Here is a 16,576-nt window from a genome sequence, read left to right on the forward strand (position 1 = left end):
AACATATCTTCAAAGCTATCACCGCAAAGAAAAAAAAACGACACACTGTCCCCGGGTGGGCTCGAAACTCCAAGCTTTCGGTTAACAGCCGATCACGCTAGCCGATTGCGCCACGGAAACAGTCATGCTCCACTCTCACCACCATCAGAACATATCTTCAAAGCTATCAGCCCAAAGAAAAAAAGCGCCGCACCACCACCGGGTGGGCTAGAACCTCAAACCTTTTGGTTAACAGTCGATCGCGCTAGCCAATTGCGCCACGGAGACAGTCCTGCTTCACTCTCACCACCATAAGAACATATCTCTAAAGCTATCAGCCCATGGAAAAATAAGCCCACACCACCACTGGGTGAGCGCGAACCTCCAACCTTTCGGATAACAGCCGATCGCGCTAGCCAATTGCGCCACGAAGACAGTCCTGCTCCACTCTCACCACCATCAGAACATATCTTCAAAGCTATCAGCGCAAAGAAAAAAAAAGCGACACACCGTCCCCTGGTGGGCTCGAAACTCCAACCTTTCGGTTAACAGCCGATCGCGCTAGCCAATTGCGCCACGGAGACAGTCCTGCTCCACTCTCACCACCATCAGAACATATCTTCAAAGCTATCAGATCAAAGAAAAAAAAGCGCCGAGCCACTACCGGGTGGGCTCGAAACTCCAAGCTTTCTGTTAACAGCCGATCGCGCTAGCTAATTGCGCCACGAAGACAGTCCTGCTCTACTCTCACCACCATCAGAACATATCTTCAAAGCTATAAGCCCAAAGAAAAAAAGCGCCGCACCACCACCGGGTGGGCTAGAACCTCAAACCTTTTGGTTAACAGTCGATCGCGCTAGCCAATTGCGCCACGGAGACAGTCCTTCTTCACTCTCACCACCATAAGAACATATCTCTAAAGCTATCAGCCCATAGAAAAATAAGCCCCACCACCACCGGGTGAGCGCGAACCTCCAACCTTTCGGTTAACAGCCGATCGCGCTAGCCAATCGCGCCACGGAGACAGCCCTGCTATACTCTCACTACCATCTAAACATATCTTCAAAGCTATCAGTCCAAAGAAAAAAAGCGCCGCACCACTCCGGGTGGGCTCGAACCTCCAAGCTTTCGTCCAACAGCCGATCGCGCTAGCCAATTGCGCCACGGAGACAGTCGTGCTCCACTTTAACCACCATCAGAACATATCTTCAAAGCTATCACCGGAAAGAAAAAAAAGCGACACACCGTCCCCGGGCTGGCTCGAAACTCCAAGCTTTCGGTTAACAGCCGATCACGCTAGCCAATTGCGCCACGGAGACAGTCATGCTCCACTCTCACCACCATCAGAACATATCTTCAAAGCTATCAGCCCAAAGAAAAAAAAAGCGCCGCACTACCATCGGGTGGGCTCTAACCTCCAACCTTTCGGTTAACAGCCGATCTCGCTCGCCAATTGCGCCATGGAGACAGTCGTGCTCCACTCTCACCAACATCAGAACATATCTTCAAAGCTATCAGCCCAAAGAAAAAAAAGCGCCGCACCACCCCCGGCCGGGCTCGAACCTCCATCCTTTCTGTTAACAGCCGATCGCGATAGCCAATTGCGTCACGGAGACAGTCGTGCTCCACTCTCACCACCATTAGAACATATCTTCAAAGCAATCAGCGCAAAGAAAAAAAAGCGATACACCGTCCCCGGGTGGGCTCCAAACTCCAACTTTTCGGTTAACAGACGATCGCGCTAGCCAATTGCGCCACGGAGACAGTCCTGCTCTACTCTCACCACCATCAGAACATATCTTCAAAGCTATCAGCTCAAAGAAAAAAAAAGTGCCGCACCAATACCGGGTGGGCTCGAAACTCCAAGCTTTCAGTTAACAGCCGATCGCGCTAGCCAATTGCGCCACGGAGACAGTCCTGCTCCACTCTCACCACCATCAGAACATATCTTCAAAGCTATCAGCGCAAAGAAAAAAAAGCGACACACCGTCCCCGGGTGGGCTCGAAACTCAAACCTTTCAGTTAACAGCCGATCGCGCTAGCCAATTGCGCCACGGAGACAGTCCTGCTCCACTCTCACCACCATCAGAACATATCTTCAAAGCTATCAGCTCAAAGAAAAAAAAGCGCCGCGCAACTACCGGGTGGGCTCGAAACTCCAAGCTTTCGGTTAACAGCCGATCGCGCTAGCCAATTGCGCCACGGAGACAGTCCTGCTCCACTCTCACCACCATCAGAACATATCTTCAAAGCTATCAGCCCAAAGAAAAAAAGCGCCGCACCACCACCGGGTGGGCTCGGACCACCAACCTTTCGGTTAACAGTCGATCGCGCTAGCCAACTGCGCCACGGAGACAGTCCTGCTTCACTCTCACCACCATCAGTACAAATCTTCAAAGCTATCAGCTCATAGAAAAAAGCCCGCACCACCACCGGGTGTGCTCGAACCTTTAACCTTTCGGTTAACGGCCGAACGCGCTAGCCAATTGCGCCACGGAGACTGTCCTGCTCCACTCTAGCCAACATCAGAACATATCTTTAAAGCTATCAGCCCAAAGAAAAAAAGCAACACACCACTCCCGGGAGGGCTCGAACCTCCAACCCTTCGGTTAACAGCCGATAGCGCTAGCCAATTGCGCCACGGAGACAGTCGTGCTCCACTCTCACCACCGTCAGAACATTTCTTCGGAGCTATCAGCCCAAAGAAAAAAAAAGCGCCGCACCACCACCGGGTGGGCTCGAACCTCCAACCTTTCGGTTAATAGCCGGTCGCGCTAGCCAATGGCGCCACAGAGACAGTCGTGCTCCACTCTCACCACCATAAAAACATATCTTCAAAGCTATCAGCGAAAAGAAAAAAAAAGCGACACATCGTCCCCGGGTGGGCTCAAACCTCCAACCTCTCGGTTAACAGCCGATCGCGCTAGCCAATTGCGCCACGGAGACAGTCCTGCTATACTCTCACCACCATCAGAACATATCTTCAAAGCTATCAGTCCAAAGAAAAAAAGCGCCGCACCACTCCGGGTGGGCTCGAACCTCCAACTTTTCGTCTAACAGCCGATCGCGCTAGCCAATTGCGCCACGGAGACAGTCGTGCTCCACTTTCACCACCATCAGAACATATTTTCAAAGCTATCACCGCAAAGAAAAAAAGCGACACACTGTCCCTGGGTGGGCTCGAAACTCCAAGCTCTCGGTTAACAGCCGATCACGCTAGCCGATTGCGCCACGGAAACAGTCATGCTCCACTCTCACCACCATCAGAACATATCTTCAAAGCTATCAGCACAAAGAATAAAAAAGCGCCGCACTACCACCGGGTGGGCTCTAACCTCCAACTTTTCGGTTAACAGCCGATCGCGCTCGCCAATTGCGCCATGGAGACAGTCATGCTCCACTCTCACCAACATCAGAACATATCTTCAAAGCTATCAGCCCAAAGAAAAAAAAGCGCCGCACCACCCCCGGCCGGGCTCGAACGTCCATCCTTTCTGTTAAAAGCCGATCGCGATAGCCAATTGCGTCACGGAGACAGTCGTGCTCCACTCTCACCACCATTAGAACATATCTTCAAAGCAATCAGCGCAAAGAAAAAAAAGCGACACACTGTCCCCGGGTGGGCTCGAAACTCCAACTTTTCGGTTAACAGCCGATCGCGCTAGCCAATTGCGCCACGGAGACAGTCCTGCTCTACTCTCACCACCATCAGAACATATCTTCAAAGCTATCAGCTCAAAGAAAAAAAAGTGCCGCACCAATACCGGGTGGGCTCGAAACTGCAAGCTTTCGGTTAACAGCCGATCGCGCTAGCCAATTGCGCCACTGAGACAGTCCTGCTCCACTCTCACCACCATCAGAACATATCTTCAAAGCTATCAGCGCAAAGAAAAAAAAAGCGACACACCGTCCCCGGGTGGGCTCGAAACTCCAAGCTTTCGGTTAACAGCCGATCGCGCTAGCCAATTGCGCCACGGAGACAGTCCTGCTCTACTCTCACCACCATCAGAACATATCTTCAAAGCTATCAGCCTTTAGAAAAAAAGCGCCACACCACCACCGGGTGGGCTCGAACCTCCAACCTTTCGGTTAACAGTCGACCGCGCTAGCCAACTGCGCCACGCAGACAGTCCTGCTTCACTCTCACCACCATCAGTACATATCTTCAAAGCTATCAGCCCATAGAAAAAAGCCCGCACCACCACCGGGTGTGCTCGAACCTTTAACCTTTCGGTTAACGGCCGAACGCCCTAGCCAATTGCGCCACTGAGACTGTCCTGCTCCACTCTAGCCAACATCAGAACATATCTTTAAAGCTATCAGCCCAAAGAAAAAAAGCGACACACCACTCCCGGGAGGGCTCGAACCTCCAACCTTTCGGTTAACAGCCGATAGCGCTAGCCAATTGCGCCACAGAGACATTCGTGCTCCACTCTCACCACCGTCAGAACATTTCTTCGCAGCTATCAGCCCAAAGAAAAAAAAGCGCCGCACCACCACCGGGTGGGCTCGAACCTCCAACCTTTCGGTTAACAGCTGATCGCGCTAGCCAATGGCGCCACAGAGACAGTCATGCTCCACTCTCACCACAATCAGAACATATCTTCAAAGCTATCTGCGAAAAGAGAAAAAAAGCGACACACCGTCCCCGGGTGGGCTCAAACCTCCAACCTCTCGGTTAACAGCCGATCGCGCTAGCCAATCGCGCCACGGAGACAGTCCTGCTATACTCTCACCACCATCAGAACATATCTTGAAAGCTATCAGTCCAAAGAAAAAAAGCGCCGCACCACTCCCGGTGGGCTCGAACCTCCAACCTTTCGTCTAACAGCCGATCGCGCTAGCCGATTGCGCCACGGAGACAGTCGTGCTCCACTTTCACCACCATCAAAACATATCTTCAAAGCTATCACCGCAAAGAAAAAAAAACGACACACTGTCCCCGGGTGGGCTCGAAACTCCAAGCTTTCGGTTAACAGCCGATCACGCTAGCCGATTGCGCCACGGAAACAGTCATGCTCCACTCTCACCACCATCAGAACATATCTTCAAAGCTATCAGCCCAAAGAAAAAAAGCGCCGCACCACCACCGGGTGGGCTAGAACCTCAAACCTTTTGGTTAACAGTCGATCGCGCTAGCCAATTGCGCCACGGAGACAGTCCTGCTTCACTCTCACCACCATAAGAACATATCTCTAAAGCTATCAGCCCATGGAAAAATAAGCCCACACCACCACTGGGTGAGCGCGAACCTCCAACCTTTCGGATAACAGCCGATCGCGCTAGCCAATTGCGCCACGAAGACAGTCCTGCTCCACTCTCACCACCATCAGAACATATCTTCAAAGCTATCAGCGCAAAGAAAAAAAAAGCGACACACCGTCCCCTGGTGGGCTCGAAACTCCAACCTTTCGGTTAACAGCCGATCGCGCTAGCCAATTGCGCCACGGAGACAGTCCTGCTCCACTCTCACCACCATCAGAACATATCTTCAAAGCTATCAGATCAAAGAAAAAAAAGCGCCGAGCCACTACCGGGTGGGCTCGAAACTCCAAGCTTTCTGTTAACAGCCGATCGCGCTAGCTAATTGCGCCACGAAGACAGTCCTGCTCTACTCTCACCACCATCAGAACATATCTTCAAAGCTATAAGCCCAAAGAAAAAAAGCGCCGCACCACCACCGGGTGGGCTAGAACCTCAAACCTTTTGGTTAACAGTCGATCGCGCTAGCCAATTGCGCCACGGAGACAGTCCTTCTTCACTCTCACCACCATAAGAACATATCTCTAAAGCTATCAGCCCATAGAAAAATAAGCCCCACCACCACCGGGTGAGCGCGAACCTCCAACCTTTCGGTTAACAGCCGATCGCGCTAGCCAATCGCGCCACGGAGACAGCCCTGCTATACTCTCACTACCATCTAAACATATCTTCAAAGCTATCAGTCCAAAGAAAAAAAGCGCCGCACCACTCCGGGTGGGCTCGAACCTCCAAGCTTTCGTCCAACAGCCGATCGCGCTAGCCAATTGCGCCACGGAGACAGTCGTGCTCCACTTTAACCACCATCAGAACATATCTTCAAAGCTATCACCGGAAAGAAAAAAAAGCGACACACCGTCCCCGGGCTGGCTCGAAACTCCAAGCTTTCGGTTAACAGCCGATCACGCTAGCCAATTGCGCCACGGAGACAGTCATGCTCCACTCTCACCACCATCAGAACATATCTTCAAAGCTATCAGCCCAAAGAAAAAAAAAGCGCCGCACTACCATCGGGTGGGCTCTAACCTCCAACCTTTCGGTTAACAGCCGATCTCGCTCGCCAATTGCGCCATGGAGACAGTCGTGCTCCACTCTCACCAACATCAGAACATATCTTCAAAGCTATCAGCCCAAAGAAAAAAAAGCGCCGCACCACCCCCGGCCGGGCTCGAACCTCCATCCTTTCTGTTAACAGCCGATCGCGATAGCCAATTGCGTCACGGAGACAGTCGTGCTCCACTCTCACCACCATTAGAACATATCTTCAAAGCAATCAGCGCAAAGAAAAAAAAGCGATACACCGTCCCCGGGTGGGCTCCAAACTCCAACTTTTCGGTTAACAGACGATCGCGCTAGCCAATTGCGCCACGGAGACAGTCCTGCTCTACTCTCACCACCATCAGAACATATCTTCAAAGCTATCAGCTCAAAGAAAAAAAAAGTGCCGCACCAATACCGGGTGGGCTCGAAACTCCAAGCTTTCAGTTAACAGCCGATCGCGCTAGCCAATTGCGCCACGGAGACAGTCCTGCTCCACTCTCACCACCATCAGAACATATCTTCAAAGCTATCAGCGCAAAGAAAAAAAAGCGACACACCGTCCCCGGGTGGGCTCGAAACTCAAACCTTTCAGTTAACAGCCGATCGCGCTAGCCAATTGCGCCACGGAGACAGTCCTGCTCCACTCTCACCACCATCAGAACATATCTTCAAAGCTATCAGCTCAAAGAAAAAAAAGCGCCGCGCAACTACCGGGTGGGCTCGAAACTCCAAGCTTTCGGTTAACAGCCGATCGCGCTAGCCAATTGCGCCACGGAGACAGTCCTGCTCCACTCTCACCACCATCAGAACATATCTTCAAAGCTATCAGCCCAAAGAAAAAAAGCGCCGCACCACCACCGGGTGGGCTCGGACCACCAACCTTTCGGTTAACAGTCGATCGCGCTAGCCAACTGCGCCACGGAGACAGTCCTGCTTCACTCTCACCACCATCAGTACAAATCTTCAAAGCTATCAGCTCATAGAAAAAAGCCCGCACCACCACCGGGTGTGCTCGAACCTTTAACCTTTCGGTTAACGGCCGAACGCGCTAGCCAATTGCGCCACGGAGACTGTCCTGCTCCACTCTAGCCAACATCAGAACATATCTTTAAAGCTATCAGCCCAAAGAAAAAAAGCAACACACCACTCCCGGGAGGGCTCGAACCTCCAACCCTTCGGTTAACAGCCGATAGCGCTAGCCAATTGCGCCACGGAGACAGTCGTGCTCCACTCTCACCACCGTCAGAACATTTCTTCGGAGCTATCAGCCCAAAGAAAAAAAAAGCGCCGCACCACCACCGGGTGGGCTCGAACCTCCAACCTTTCGGTTAATAGCCGGTCGCGCTAGCCAATGGCGCCACAGAGACAGTCGTGCTCCACTCTCACCACCATAAAAACATATCTTCAAAGCTATCAGCGAAAAGAAAAAAAAAGCGACACATCGTCCCCGGGTGGGCTCAAACCTCCAACCTCTCGGTTAACAGCCGATCGCGCTAGCCAATTGCGCCACGGAGACAGTCCTGCTATACTCTCACCACCATCAGAACATATCTTCAAAGCTATCAGTCCAAAGAAAAAAAGCGCCGCACCACTCCGGGTGGGCTCGAACCTCCAACTTTTCGTCTAACAGCCGATCGCGCTAGCCAATTGCGCCACGGAGACAGTCGTGCTCCACTTTCACCACCATCAGAACATATTTTCAAAGCTATCACCGCAAAGAAAAAAAGCGACACACTGTCCCTGGGTGGGCTCGAAACTCCAAGCTCTCGGTTAACAGCCGATCACGCTAGCCGATTGCGCCACGGAAACAGTCATGCTCCACTCTCACCACCATCAGAACATATCTTCAAAGCTATCAGCACAAAGAATAAAAAAGCGCCGCACTACCACCGGGTGGGCTCTAACCTCCAACTTTTCGGTTAACAGCCGATCGCGCTCGCCAATTGCGCCATGGAGACAGTCATGCTCCACTCTCACCAACATCAGAACATATCTTCAAAGCTATCAGCCCAAAGAAAAAAAAGCGCCGCACCACTCCCGGCCGGGCTCGAACCTCCATCCTTTCTGTTAACAGCCGATCGCGATAGCCAATTGCGTCACGGAGACAGTCGTGCTCCACTCTCACCACCATTAGAACATATCTTCAAAGCAATCAGCGCAAAGAAAAAAAAGCGACACACCGTCCCCGGGTGGTCTCGAAACTTCAACTTTTCGGTTAACAGCCGATCGCGCTAGCCAATTGCGCCACGGAGACAGTCCTGCTCTACTCTCACCACCATCAGAACATATCTTCAAAGCTATCAGGTCAAAGAAAAAAAAGCGCCGCACCACTACCGGGTGGGCTCGAAACTCCAAGCTTTCAGTTAACAGCCGATCGCGCTAGCCAATTGCGCCACGGAGACAGTCCTGCTCCACTCTCACCACCATCAGAACATATCTTCAAAGCTATCAGCGCAAAGAAAAAAAAGCGACACACCGTCCCCGGGTGGGCTCGAAACTCCAACCTTTCGGTTAACAGCCGATCGCGCTAGCCAATTGCGCCACGGAGACAGCCCTGCTCCACTCTCACCACCATCAGAACATATCTTCAAAGCTATCAGCTCAAAGAAAAAAAAGCGCCGAGCCACTACCGGGTGGGCTCGAAACTCCAAGCTTTCGGTTAACAGCCGATCGCGCTAGCCAATTGCGCCACGAAGACAGTCCTGCTCTACTCTCACCACCATCAGAACATATTTTCAAAGCTATCAGCCCAAAGAAAAAAAGCGCCGCACCACCACCGGGTGGGCTCGAACCTCGAACCTTTTGGTTAACAGTCAATCGCGCTAGCCAATTGCGCCACGGAGACAGTCCTGCTTCACTCTCACCACCATAAGAACATATCTCTAAAGCTATCAGCCCATAGAAAAATAAGCCCACACCACCACCGGGTGGGCTCAAACCTCCAACCTTTCGGATAACAGCCGATCGCGCTAGCCAATTGCGCCACGGAGAGAGTCGTGCTCCACTCTCACCACCATCAGAACATATCTTCAAAGCTATCAGCCCAAAGAAAAAAAAAAGCGCCGCACTACCACCGGGTGGGCTCGAAACTCCAAGCTTTCGGTTAACACCCGATCGCGCTAGCCAATTGCGCCACGGAGACAGTCCTGCTCTACTCTCACCACCATCAGAACATATCTTCAAAGTTATCAGCGCAAAAAAAAGCAACACACCACTCCCGGGAGGGCTCGAACCTCCAACCTTTCGCCTAACAGCTGATCGCGCTAGCAAATTGCGCCACGGAGACAGTCCTGCTATACTCTCAATACCATCAGAACATATCTTCAAAGCTATCAGCCCAAAGAAAAAAAAGTGCCGCACCACCACCGGGTGGGCTCGAACCTCCAACTTTTTGGTTAACTGCAAATTGCGCTAGCCAACTGCGCCACGGAGACAGTCGTGCTCCACTCTCTCCACCGTCCGAACATTTCTTCACAGCTATCAGACCAAAGAAAAAGAAGCGCCGCACCACCACCGGGTGGGCTCGAACCTGCAACCTTTCGGTCAACAGCAGATCGCGCTAGCCAATTGTGCCACGGAGACAGTCGTGCTCCACTCTCACCACCATCAGAACATAACTTCAAAGCTGTCAAAAAAAGAAAAAAAAGCGACACACCGTCCCCGGGTGGGCTCAAACCTCCAACCTCTCGGTTAACAGCCGATCGCGCTAGCCAATAGCGCCACGGAGACAGTCCTGCTATACTCTCACCACCATCAGAACATATCTTCAAAGCTATCAGTCCAAAGAAAAAAAAATCGCCGCACCACTCCGGGGGGGGCTCGAACCTCCAGCCTTTCGTCTAACAGCCGATCGCGCTAGCCAATTGCGCCACGGAGACAGTGAGGCTCCACTTTTACCACCATCAGAACATATCTTCAAAGCTATCAGCGCAAAAAAAGCGACACACCGTCCCCGGGTGGGCTCGAAACTCCAACTTTTAGGTTAACAGCCGATCGCGCTAGCCAATTGCGCCACGGAGACAGTCCTGCTCTACTCTCACCACCATCAGAACATATCTTCAAAGCTATCAGCTCAAAGAAAAAAAAAGCGCCGCACCAATACCGGGTGGGCTCGAAACTCCAAGCTTTCGGTTAACAGCCGATCGCGCTAGCCAATTGCGCCACGGAGGCAGTCCTGCTCCACTCTCACCACCATCAGAACATATCTTCAAAGCTATCAGCGCAAAGAAAAAAAAAGCGACACACCGTCCCCGGGTGGGCTAGAAACTCAAACCTTTCGGTTAACAGCCGATCGCGCTAGCCAATTGCGCCACGGAGACAGTCCTGCTCCACTCTCACCACCATCAGAACATATCTTCAAAGCTATCTGCTCAAATAAAAAAAAGCGCCGAGCCACTACCGGGTGGGCTCGAAACTCCAAGCTTTCGGTTAACAGCCGATCACGCTAGCCAATTGCGCCACGGAGACAGTCCTGCTCTACTCTCACCACCATCAGAACATATCTTCAAAGCTATCAGCCCATAGAAAAAAAGCGCCGCACCACCACCGGGTGGGCTCGAACCTCAAACCTTTTGGTTAACAGTCAATCGCGCTAGCCAATGGCGCCACGGAGACAGTCCTGCTTCACTCTCACCACCATCAGAACATATCTTCAAAGCTATCAGCCCAAAGAAAAAAAAGTGCCGCACCACCACCGGGTGGGCTCGAACCTCCAAATTTTTGGTTAACTGCAAATCGCGCTAGCCAACTGTGCCACGGAGACAGTCGTGCTCCACTCTCACCACCGTCCGAACATTTCTTCACAGCTATCAGCCCAAAGGAAAAGAGGCGCCGCACCACCACCGGGTGGGCTCGAACCTGCAACCTTTCGGTCAACAGCAGATCGCGCTAGCCAATTGCGCCACGGAGACAGTCGTGCTCCACTCTCACCACCATCAGAGCATATCTTCAAAGCTGTCAGGGAAAAGAAAAAAAAGCGACACACCGTCCCTGGGTTGGCTCAAACCTCCAACCTCTCGGTTAACAGCCGATCGCGCTAGCCAATTGCGCCACGGAGACAGTCCTGATATACTCTCACCACCATCAGAACATATCTTCAAAGCTATCAGTCCAAAGAAAAAAAGCGCCGCACCACTCCGGGTGGGCTCGAACCTCCAACCTTTCGTCTAACAGCCGATCGCGCTAGCCAATTGCGCCACGGAGACAGTCGTGCTCCACTTTTACCACCATCAGAACATATCTTCAAAGCAATCAGCGCAAAGAAAAAAAAGCGACACACCGTCCCCGGGTGGGCTCGAAACTCCAACTTTTCGGTTAACAGCCGATCGCGCTAGCCAATTGCGCCACGGAGACAGTCCTGCTCTACTCTCACCACCATCAGAACATATCTTCAAAGCTATCAGCTCAAAGAAAAAAAAAGCGCCGCACCAATACCGGGTGGGCTCGAAACTCCAAGCTTTCGGTTAACAGCCGATCGCGCTAGCCAATTGCGCCACGGAGACAGTCCTGCTCCACTCTCACCACCATCAGAACATATCTTCAAAGCTATCAGCGCAAAGAAAAAAAAAGCGACACACCGTCCCCGGGTGGGCTAGAAACTCAACCCTTTCGGTTAACAGCCGATCGCGCTAGCCAATTGCGCCACGGAGACAGTCCTGCTCCACTCTCACCACCATCAGAACATATCTTCAAAGCTATCTGCTCAAATAAAAAAAAAGCGCCGAGCCACTACCGGGTGGGCTCGAAACTTCAAGCTTTCGGTTAACAGCCGATCGCGCTAGCCAATTGCGCCACGGAGACAGTCCTGCTCTACTCTCACCACCATCAGAACATATCTTCAAAGCTATCAGCCCAAAGAAAAAAAGCGCCGCACCACCACCGGGTGGGCTCGAACCTCAAACCTTTTGGTTAACAGTCGATCGCGCTAGCCAATGGCGCCACGGACACAGTCCTGCTTCACTCTCACCACCATCAGAACATATCTTCAAAGCTATCAGCTCAAAGAAAAAAAAGTGCCGCACCACCACCGGGTGGACTCGAACCTCCAAATTTTTGGTTAACTGCAAATCGCGCTAGCCAACTGTGCCACGGAGACAGTCGTGCTCCACTCTCACCACCGTCCGAACATTTCTTCAGAGCTATCAGCCCAAAGGAAAAGAAGCGCCGCACCACCACAGGTGGGCTCGAACCTGCAACCTTTCGGTCAACAGCAGATCGCGCTAGCCAATTGCGCCACGGAGACAGTCGTGCTCCACTCTCACCACCATCAGAACATATCTTCAAAGCTGTCAGGGAAAAGAAAAAAAAGCGACACACCGTCCCCGGGTGGGCTCAAACCTCCAACCTCTCGGTTAACAGCCAATCGCGCTAGCCAATTGCGCCACGGAGACAGTCCTGATGTACTCTCACCACCATCAGAACATATCTTCAAAGCTATCAGTCCAAAGAAAAAAAGCGCCGCACCACTCCGGGTGGGCTCGAACCTCCAACCTTTCGTCTAACAGCCGATCGCGCTAGCCAATTGCGCCACGGAGACAGTCGTGCTCCACTTTCACCACCATCAGAACATATCTTCAAAGCTATCACCGGAAAGAAAAAAAAGCGACACACCGTCCCCGGGTGGGCTCGAAACTCCAAGCTTTCGGTTAACAGCCGATCACGCTAGCCAATTGCGCCACGGAGACAGTCACGGAGACAACCAAAAGGTTGGAGGTTCGAGCCCACCCAGTGGTGGTGTGGGCTTATTTTTCTATGGGCTGATAGCTTTGAAGATATGTTCTGATGGTGGTGAGAGTGAAGCAGGACTGTCTCCGTGGCGCAATTGGCTAGCGTGATCGACTGTTAACAAAAATGTTTGAGGTTCGAGCCCACCCGGTGGTGGTGCGGCGCTTTTTTTCTTTGGTCTGATAGCTTTGAAGATATGTTCTGATGGTGGTGAGAGTAGAGCAGGACTGTCTCCGTGGCGCAATTGGCTAGCGCGATCGGCTGTTAACCGAAAGCTTGGAGTTTCGAGCCCACCCGGTAGCGGCGCGGCGCTTTTTTTTCTTTGAGCTGATAGCTTTGAAGATATGTTCTGATGGGGGTGAGAGTGGAGCAGGACTGTCTCCGTGGCGCAATTGGCTAGCGCGATCGGCTGTTAACCGAAAGGTTGGAGTTTCGAGCCCACCCGGGGGTGGTGCGCCGCTTTTTTTCTTTGGGCTGATAGCTTTGAAGATATGTTCTGATGTTAGTGAGAGTGGAGCACGACTGTCTCCATGGCGCAATTGGCGAGCGCGATCGGCTGTTAACCGAAAGGTTGGAGGTTCGAGCCCACCCGGTGGTAGTGCGGCGCTTTTTTTTCTTTGGGCTGATAGCTTTGAAGATATGTTCTGATGGTGGTGAGAGTGGAGCTGGACTGTCTCCGTTGCGCAATTGGCTAGCGTGATCGGCTGTTAACCGAAAGCTTGGAGTTTCGAGCCCACTGGGGACGGTGTGTCGCTTTTTTTCTTTGGACTGATAGCTTTGAAGATATGTCCTGATGGTGGTGAGAGTATAGCAGGACTGTCTCCGTGGCGCAATCGGCTAGCGCGATCGGCTGTTAACCGAGAGGTTGGAGGTTTGAGCCCACCCGGGGACGGTGTGTCGCTTTTTTTTCTTTTCGCTGATAGCTTTGAAGATATGTTCTGATGGTGGTGAGAGTGGAGCACGACTGTCTCTGTGGCGCAATTGGCTAGCGCGATCTGCTGTTGACTGAATGTTTGGAGGTTTGAGCCCACCCGGTGGTGGTGCGGCACTTTTTTTTCTTTGGGCTGATAGCTCTGAAGAAATGTTCTGATGGGGGTGAGATTATAGCAGGACTGCCTCCGTGGCGCAATTTGCTAGCGCGATCGGCTGTTAAGCGAAAGGTTGGAGGTTCGAGCCCTCCTGGGAGTGGTGTGTTTCTTTTTTCATTGCGCTGATAGCTTTGAAGATATGTTCTAATGGTGGTGAGAGTGGAGCACGACTGTCTCCGTGGCCCAATTGGCTAGCGCGATCCGCTGTTAACGTAAAGGTTGGAGGTTCGAGCCCACCAGGTGGTGGGGCGGCGCTTTTTTTTCTTTAGGCTGATAGCTCTGAAGAAATGTTCTGATGGTGGTGAGAGTGAAGCAGGACTGTCTCCGTGGCGCAATTGGCTAGCGCGATCGGCTGTTAACAAAAATGTTTGAGGTTCGAGCCCACCCGGTGGTGGTGCGGCGCTTTTTTTCTTTGGGCTGATAGCTTTGAAGATATGTTCTGATGGTGGTGAGAGTAGAGCAGGACTGTCTCCGTGGCGCAATTGGCTAGCGCGATCGGCTGTTAACCTAAAGCTTGGAGTTTCGAGCCCACCCGGTAGCGGCGCGGCGCTTTTTTTCTTTGAGCTGATAGCTTTGAAGATATGTTCTGATGGTGGTGAGAGTGGAGCACGACTGTCTCCGTGGCGCAATTGGCTAGCGCGATCGGCTGTTAACAGAAAGGATGGAGGTTCGAGCCCACCCGGGGGTGGTGCGCCGCTTTTTTTCTTTTGGCTGATAGCTTTGAAGATATGTTCTGATGTTAGTGAGAGTGGAGCACGACTGTCTCCATGGCGCAATTGGCGAGCGCGATCGGCTGTTAACCGAAAGGTTGGAGGTTCGAGCCCACCCGGTAGCGGCGCGGCGCTTTTTTTTCTTTGAGCTGATAGCTTTGAAGATATGTTCTGATGGTGGTGAGAGTGGAGCAGGACTGTCTCCGTGGCGCAATTGGCTAGCGTGATCAGCTGTTAACCGAAAGGTTGGAGTTTCGAGCCCACCCGGGGGTGGTGCGCCGCTTTTTTTCTTTGGGCTGATAGCTTTTAAGATATGTTCTGATGTAGTGATAGTGGAGCACGACTGTCTCCATGGCGCAATTGGCGAGCGCGATCAGCTGTTAACCGAAAGGTTGGAGGTTCGAGGCCACCCGGTGGTAGTGCGGCGCTTTTTTTCTTTGGGCTGATAGCTTTGAAGATATGTTCTGATGGTGGTGAGAGTGGAGCTGGACTGTCTCCGTTGCGCAATTGGCTAGCGTGATCGGCTGTTAACCGAAAGCTTGGAGTTTCGAGCCCACTGGGGACGGTGTGTCGCTTTTTTTGCGCTGACAGCTTTGAAGATATGTTCTGATGGTGGTGAAAGTGGAGCCTCAGTGTCTCCGTGGCGCAATTGGCTAGCGCCATCGGCTGTTAGACGAAAGGTTGGAGGTTCGAGCCCACCCAAAATGGTGCGGCGCTTTTTTTCTGTGGACTGATAGCTTTGAAGATATGTTCTGATGGTGGTGAGAGTATAGCAGGACTGTCTCCGTGGCGCAATCGGCTAGCGCAATCGGCTGTTAACCGAGAGGTTGGAGGTTTGAGCCCACCCGGGGACGGTGTGTCGCTTTTTTTTCTTTTCGCTGATAGCTTTGAAGATATGTTCTGATGGTGGTGAGAGTGGAGCACGACTGTCTCCGTGGCGCAGTTGGCTAGCGCGATTTGCAGTTAACCGAAAAGTTGGAAGTTCGAGCCCACCCGGTGGTGGTGCGGCAGTTTTTTTTCTTTGGGTTGATAGCTTTGAAGATATGTTCTGATGGTGGTGAGAGTATAGCAGGACTGCCTCCGTGGCGCAATTTGCTAGCGCGATCGGCTGTTAAGCGAAAGGTTGGAGGTTCGAGCCCTCCTGGGAGTGGTGTGTTGCTTTTTTCTTTGCGCTGATAACTTTAGAGACATGTTCTCATGGTGGTGAGATCTGAGCAAGACTGTCTCCGTGGCGCAATTGGCCAGCACGTTCGGCTGTTAACCGAAAAATTGGAGGTTTGAGCCCTCCCGGGAGTGGTGTGTTGCTTTTTTCTTTTCGCTGATAGCTTTGAAGATATGTTCTGATGGTGGTGAGAGTGGAGCACGACTGTCTCCGTGGCGCAGTTGGGTAGCGCGATCCGCTGTTTACGTAAAGGTTGGAGGTTCTAGCCCACCAGGTGGTGGTGCGGCGCTTTTTTTGAGCTGGTAGCTCTGAAGAAATGTTGTGACGGTGGTGAGCGTGGAGCACGACTGTCTCCGTGGCGCCATTGGCTAGCGCGATCGGCTGTTAACCGAAAGGTTGGAGGTTCGAGCCCACCCGGTGGTGGTGCGGCGCTTTTTTTTCTTTGGGCTGATAGCTCCGAAGAAATGTTGTGACGGTGGTGAGAGTGGAGCACGACTGTCTCCGTGGCGCCATTGGCTAGCGCTATCGGCTGTTAGACGAAAGGTTCGATGTTCGAGCCCACCCAAAATGGTGCGGCGCTTTTTTTCTGTGGACTGATAGCTTTGAAGATATGT

At 52.2% G+C, this 16,576-nt stretch overlaps 4 non-coding genes across 4 annotated transcripts; 2 read left to right on the top strand and 2 right to left on the bottom strand.

Annotated features, from left to right (window-relative positions):
* Positions 1-2,851: 2,851 nt before the first annotated feature.
* On the bottom strand, positions 2,852-2,925 carry TRNAN-GUU (transfer RNA asparagine (anticodon GUU)). Its single transcript has one exon. It is a non-coding gene; the product is annotated as a tRNA-Asn (tRNA).
* A 4,796-nt stretch (positions 2,926-7,721) lies between these two features.
* On the bottom strand, positions 7,722-7,795 carry TRNAN-GUU (transfer RNA asparagine (anticodon GUU)). Its single transcript has one exon. It is a non-coding gene; the product is annotated as a tRNA-Asn (tRNA).
* Positions 7,796-13,820: 6,025 nt separating this feature from the next.
* TRNAN-GUU (transfer RNA asparagine (anticodon GUU)) lies at positions 13,821-13,894 on the top strand. The gene has a single exon. It is a non-coding gene; the product is annotated as a tRNA-Asn (tRNA).
* A 1,686-nt stretch (positions 13,895-15,580) lies between these two features.
* TRNAN-GUU (transfer RNA asparagine (anticodon GUU)) lies at positions 15,581-15,654 on the top strand. The gene has a single exon. It is a non-coding gene; the product is annotated as a tRNA-Asn (tRNA).
* Positions 15,655-16,576: the final 922 nt, after the last annotated feature.

This window comes from Rhipicephalus microplus, unplaced genomic scaffold (assembly GCF_043290135.1).
Source record: "Rhipicephalus microplus isolate Deutch F79 unplaced genomic scaffold, USDA_Rmic scaffold_53, whole genome shotgun sequence".
Classification (NCBI taxonomy): Eukaryota; Metazoa; Arthropoda; class Arachnida; order Ixodida; family Ixodidae; genus Rhipicephalus; species Rhipicephalus microplus.